The following is a 6383-nucleotide window of genomic DNA, read 5'->3' as shown; positions in this document are numbered from 1 at the left end:
GCTGTGTGCTGGTTTGGAGCAAGAGCAAATGCGTGGACACTTCTGCCGCATTAGCACCGAGCAGAGAGTATCAACCACTAATACGATATTGAGCTTCAGGGAGGAGCAGCAGCCAACTCGGGCGTTTGGCACAGAACCAGGCGCGTCAATAATTCAGTATAGAGAATGCACTGTTTGATTGGCTGATTAGTTGTTTGTCCCATTTGGCCACATTTCTCTCTCCAAACCCTTCGTTGCTGCTTCCCTCGTCCCTCTTCTCTCTGCCTGCCTATAAAAGGCCAGGACGTCTTCTTGCTCATAAGGGGCGGCTCATCTGTTGCATCTGTCACATTGCACAAAAGCAAAACAACTCTTCGAGTAGCTAGCTAGTCTGCTAGTGTACTGTCAAAGCTAGCTTGGAGATTCTGTGAGACTTTGTGCAAGTTGCAAGATGGTTAAGGTATATTCAGTTTGCTTGTCTTGTTCCAGTCCAGGACTGGTGTTCCGTTTGCTCAAATTTGTGCGTCGTGCTGAATTTTTGGATATTTGTTGCAGCAAAAGATTGTCCTCAAGTTGGCTCTGGATGATGAGAGGAAGAGGAGGAAGGCCTTCAAGGCTGCCGTTGGCATGTCAGGTATGAACAAGCCACAAATAACAGTTAATCCATAATCCGTCGTTCCATCTTCTTCTTGTGCTTACGAGGAGGTGCTCAATTCAATTCGACAGGCGTGACATCCGCGGCAATGGAGGGGGAAAAGATCATCATCGTCGGGGACGGCGTCGACCCGATCACGCTGACGACGGTGCTCCGGCGCAGCCTAGGCTACGCAGAGCTTCTCAGCGTGTCGTCCGGCGACGACAAGAAGAAGGACGGCTACGGCGCCGCCTACGGGTACGGCGCCGGCGAGAAGAAAGAAGGACGGCTATGGATACGGCGGCGACGGCGGCGGGAGCTTTGGCGGCAAGGAGGGTGTCGGTTCCAAAGGTGGCGGCGGCGGCGGCTACTCTCAAAACGCGGTTGCGCCGATCACGTACCCCGCGTATCAGCAGTACAACGCCATGCCGTCCTACCCGGTTTACTCCTCCTACCCTGCTCCTCCTGCTTATCAGCATCAAGAACAGGATCCAGGCTGCAGCATTATGTAGATGTAGGTGTTAATTAGGGAGAGATAATGCGTCGGCGAGGAGCAGGGCCGGGGTTTAGGCCATGATTGATGGCATGACCCAGAAGTTGGCCGAGAGAGGAGAGCGATGTTGGCTGCCTGAGCACTGAGCAGTACGTATGTACAGTACAGTACAGGTTGGTTGGTTGGATCAGCAATGGTGGTTTGGAGCGTGGTAACAGATTGTACAGGAGGAATGAATAAAAGGAAACTCAGGATTTTTTTTTTGAGGGGTAGAAACTCAGGTGTTTGCAAGAATAGAAGCACAAGATGCAAAATTACTCAAATATGACGCAAGATGTATCAAAATCATGACGGGCTTAACTGACTAAAAGCATCTCCAACAACAGCCCTATCCTTAGGAATCGGTCGTTTTTGGAACATGAAGGATCAAAACAGGCCTCCAGCAGCTGCCAATCTTAATTTTTTTTTGTAAGAAAAATTAGGCAGCCCGAAAAAGAGGCTTCTCGTGCAGCAAATTTGGGGCACTTTGGCAGATGCGCAAAAAACGCGAGGTTGGTTTCGGACGCCTGCATGCGATCAGAAACCTTTAAATATGCCCGCCCGCCGACTGCTGCGTACCATGGCCGGCTCCTCCGACCCTGCCGCCGACCCCTATAGGCTCGCCGCCACTTCCACCCTATTTTAGGGCGGCTGTTGGAGCAGTTTTGCCTTGTTTCGTGCAAAAAAATAATGTTTTTTGCCCTATTATAGGTCTGTTGTTGGAGATGGCACTTGCTCGTGCACAAAAATGGCAATTTTTGTGCCTTAAATCTTGCTCATCATGTTTTCGTGTCCAAAAATAGGGTTGTTGTTGGAGATGCTTTAAAGTCTCCCTTTTCTCTCCATCAAAATCATGCCAGAATTACTGCACTAATCTAACTAACTAAAATCATGCAAAATGCAAGGTTTTCTTTCTTTTCATTTTCAGTTGGACAAAAATGTAGTGTGAAGTTATAAAGTTCTCCTATATGCAGAGAAAAGTTTCTTGATTTCAACAAGAAGGTATCTAAAATTTAGTTTAAAAGGTGAAAATACCTTGTCGAGAAGCTAATCTTAACCTCAGTTGGAGGCTTCAGAATTATGTCAAATGATCTCTTAGCACCGTTCAAAGTTCAAAAAAATGTTGAATTATGTCTATGTGTTAGTTAAACATTTGGGGGTTTGTTGGGTCTCAGTAAGGTTTCAGTTTATAACTTTCGAGTTTCATGTGGGAAGCTCTTAATTTTTGTTCTAAGTTCTATGGGAGAGGAGGCATATGATGTTTTCAAAAGAGATAAATGTTCCCGTAGCTTTGTGGGATGTCGAAAAGCAAACTTGGGCACAAAAGACTACAAGTTAGCATTGCGTAGCAATTAAGTGAGCATTGCTCGTTTGGTCCGGAGAATTAATGTATTATCCCACCACCTATATTCAACTTCTTGGAGATGTGACTTTCGGTTCCTATTTATACTATAGGTGCCTCTTTCCAAGAACAAAAAAACATATGGTTTACCTAGGTTCAAATAATTGGCGCTATCCTACTCGTTGATGGAGGTTCGGACCATCATGAGAATGTTGCCCACAAAGATCCCGCTAAGCGTGTGGCCACCTGTTACATCATGACTTGGTACCATAAAAGGTCAAGACTTAACTTGGAGTTGATCTTCCACGAAGAAGGCGGTCATCAGCCCTTGTGCAAACTTTTTGAATCCTTCACCAAAACTTGGAAGTATCTCAAGTGACTTTTAACCATCTAGAAGACACACACAAACCCTTCAAAAGTAACAAGCGAATTCGGCTGAATGAACTGCTCAAAACATCTACAATGAACATCTTAAGAAAACATGTGATTTCTCTCTACAATAGGCTTGAAGCAAAGATATTTGAACACAAATGAAGGAGGTCAAGAAAGGGATAATCTTGGCTTCGAACTCACAAGGGATCTACTCTCAAAGAACTCTCGAAACTACTCAACAACCTCTCTTACTACAAAGGGGTATGGGGGTGCGCGTGTGCACATGCGCACAGGGTGAGAGAGCAGTTACCGAGGAAAAAAATTAATTGTGTCGGAAGTACCAAAGATAAATTCTCGACACTACTGGGCATGTTTATTAGAGGGTGTTTGTTTCCACGGACTCATTGGTTTAGGGACTTAAAAAAGTCTCTATAAGTCCCATCTAAACCAAACAGGAGGGACTTAGGGACTTAAAGTGGGCATTTGGGACTTATGAAATAAGACTCTCAAGGAGAGACTTATAGGGACTTATAGTTATAATATGGTCTTTTAGTCCATGTTAAGTCTCAAGAACCAAACAGATAGGGACTTAAGACTTATAAATTAAGACTAAAAAAAGTCCTAGAACTTATGAATCAAACAAGGCCTTAATTGAACGGCCGGGAGGAAAACACGGCCCTCCGTGAGAGTGTGTGATTCCTTGGTTGTACTACCAAGCTATCCAGTAAGCCTCTCAAAAATTGTAACCACTTGTAGCACCTGGAATAAAAAAAAACTCAGAGGCACAGAACAAAAGAGATGACTCTTTTCTGTGAAAGATAGAACAAACTCGAGAAAAACTAGTCTCCGAAATACCGGAGGTCAACACAGTTGTTCTCAAAGAGAAACATGATAGAAGGCTAATTCCTGCTTGGATGTACTCGGTGTATTTTCTTGAGAGTAGCAGTTGTATACTAATGCATGTGCATAAGAAAATCGATAGGTGCTCGGAAGTCCCAGAAAAAAAGTTATGCTCTGAGGTAGTACAAGAGCTAACAGAGATAGACCCAAAGGAAATGGAGCTCGGTGGTACTATATGGTCAGACGAAAGAACGTGGTTGGCTTAGCAAGCTCACTCATTCGTCGCAGGGCGGCCAGTAATACTGGGTAGAAATACTCGAAAATAACCAGGAAAACAAAAGGAGTGAGAACTTGGGGATTTTGGGGCTTGCTACAGCATGGTTTGTCAACTGAACACCCTTGAACCACCAGACGATCCTTCCGCATGAAAACACAATGATGTGTGAAGTAGAGTATTTTAGATTATGTGACAGCTGGAGCAAATTATCTAATGATAAAAAGGGACGTTGAGCTATGTCGCCTAAACTAAGAAACAAGAGATTCCTCCGAGAAAACTGCGGTTAGGAGAAAACAGTTGCTCCCGGATGGCGACTCCCCGGGCGACAGCGGGGGCCCCCGCCGCGCCGTGTCCTTCTGCCGCGGCTGTTCGGGCGGGCATTGGCGGTCGCTTCTGAGCCCTATTGGCTACGGACGAGGAGGAGGCCGACGGAGATAGCGACGACTCAGAGTATTCGCCGCCGTCGCCTACGCCTTCGGATCTGATTTGTGATCTTTTTCATGCAGGGTATGACGAAGATGAGGTGGCCATTACCGTAGACACGGTTGTGCCGGTGGAGGATCCGGCGAGGGTTGGGCTTCTTCCGGACGAGAGGAAGGAATTAGTACGCCGTGTCGTTCACACGGTTGTGCCGGTGGAGGATCCGGCGAGGGTTGGGCTTCTTCCGGACGAGAGGAAGGAATTAGTACGCCGTGTCGTTCACCAGAGATATGCGGCTTCGGCGGTCAGGCCGTGGAAGGGACCGTTGCCTAAGGTATGCCTTCCAAACCTCACTTTGTTCGATTTAATCCATCCGGATTCATGGACGGTGGTCAAGAAGAGGAGGGCTGCGCATCGGTCGAGAGCAGGATCGCTGCCGGCGGCGGCGGCTGTGGTGCCGTCGAGGCTGCCGAGCGGGATCCGAGCGGCTCGCAGCGAGCGCTTGAACGATTTGCTGGGCCGCTTTGGGCCGGATTCTACGTGCGTTGCCGCATTGCTACGTGGGCCGGATATGGCTGGGTATGAGGCCCAGGCCATACCGGGCGCCACATGCACAATTTCTAGCGCCGCATGCACGGACGTAGTTTCCTCCTCCGCGTGCGTATCTTCATCTTCCTCTAGGGTTCGTCGGCGTGGGACGCCCTTTCTTCCTCCGTGCGGTCCTGGTCGGGCTTGCCGGATCCCGCCACTGCATGCGATGGCCGGTCGAGGAGCGGGTGGGCCGTCGGCAGCACAGCCCCGCGCAGCTGCGAGTAAGGCCGGGGCTGTCGTGCCGCCGCCGCCTGGGAGGGCTGGTCGAGGGGCCCCTGGCGCGGGGCTCAGCGCAGCCGGCGCCGGGCGAGCTGTAGCCGGGGCCGGGCGTGGCGCTCCCGCCCCCTCAGGACGGGTTGGCGGCAACCAAGGGGCACGGCCGCCCGTGCCTGCGGAGGCTCGGCCGCCGGTGATGCCTACGGGCAGTGGAGGTCCCCGACCTCCAGGGCCCACGCCTGCCAGGCCGCCGGACTTTCCCGCGGGAAGAGGAGCCCCTGTAGGGCCGCGACCTCCGGGGCCGTCGCCTCCGGTGGCCACAGCCATGGGTCGTGGCGGCGGGTCTGGTCCTAGTACTGTGGTGCCGGCCCCGGGTGGTGCTCCGCCTCGGGCTGCTCCGCCGCCGCACTATGCCGCGAGGCCGGCTCAGTATCGGTCAGGGTCTTCGCAGCCTAGGAAGGAGTGGACAGTTCGAGAGTCTGTTGAGGCGCCCCGTGATCAGTGGGGTGATGATGGTGTGGATGCGTATGGAGACGGACAGCACCGCGGTTCCTCGTCTACCGATGGAGGCCGAGGCTATACGTGGCAGAGTGACGGGTCTGCTGAGAGACCTTTCCTCGGGCCTCCTGGTGGCTTTGTCGAGGGAGCTTCCGGCCCGGACCCCCGCCAGAGAGGTGGATTCCATGGACGTCGAGGTGGTCGGGGCGGGGGCCGTGGTAGGTTTCGTCGGCAACCTCCGCCTCCGGTTGCTGTTGACCAGAGGGCTACCGCGGTTGAGACAGATTCTGCTCAGTCTACGGATATTACTACTCAGGCTATGGAGGTGGTAACGGCACTGGCCAAGGTTGATGTTCCGGTGCCTGGGGCTGTAGGTGAAACATCAAACAGGTCTGACTCCGAGAGGGCGGCCAAATGGGCGCGCAAGAAGGAGAGGATGCTGTGTTACCGGTGTGGTGAGAAGGGCCATTTTATTGCAGAGTGCGTCGCAGAGCTGTGTGACTCGTGTGGCAAGCTTGCACATGATTCGGGAGATTGCCCGTTAGTGCGTGACCAGGCTCCATCTCTGACTATGTATGGGCTGTACTGTGCGGAGTTATTGTTCTTCGAGTCCCCGGCCGCGAGGGAGATTCCCGAGGATATACAGTGCATAACTACCGGGATTGTGAAAGCAACTCAGGGC

General features: G+C 51.2%; 1 pseudogene; it reads left to right on the top strand.

Moving 5' to 3' along the window:
- The first annotated feature begins 308 nt into the window (after positions 1 to 308).
- On the top strand, positions 309 to 1353 carry LOC125556001 (annotated as a pseudogene).
- Positions 1354 to 6383: the final 5030 nt, after the last annotated feature.

The sequence above is a fragment of the Triticum urartu genome, chromosome 5, assembly GCF_003073215.2.
Source record: "Triticum urartu cultivar G1812 chromosome 5, Tu2.1, whole genome shotgun sequence".
NCBI lineage: Eukaryota > Viridiplantae > Streptophyta > Magnoliopsida > Poales > Poaceae > Triticum > Triticum urartu.
The sequence above is the reverse complement of the archived record's forward strand: the minus strand, read 5'-3'. Positions and strand labels throughout refer to the sequence as shown.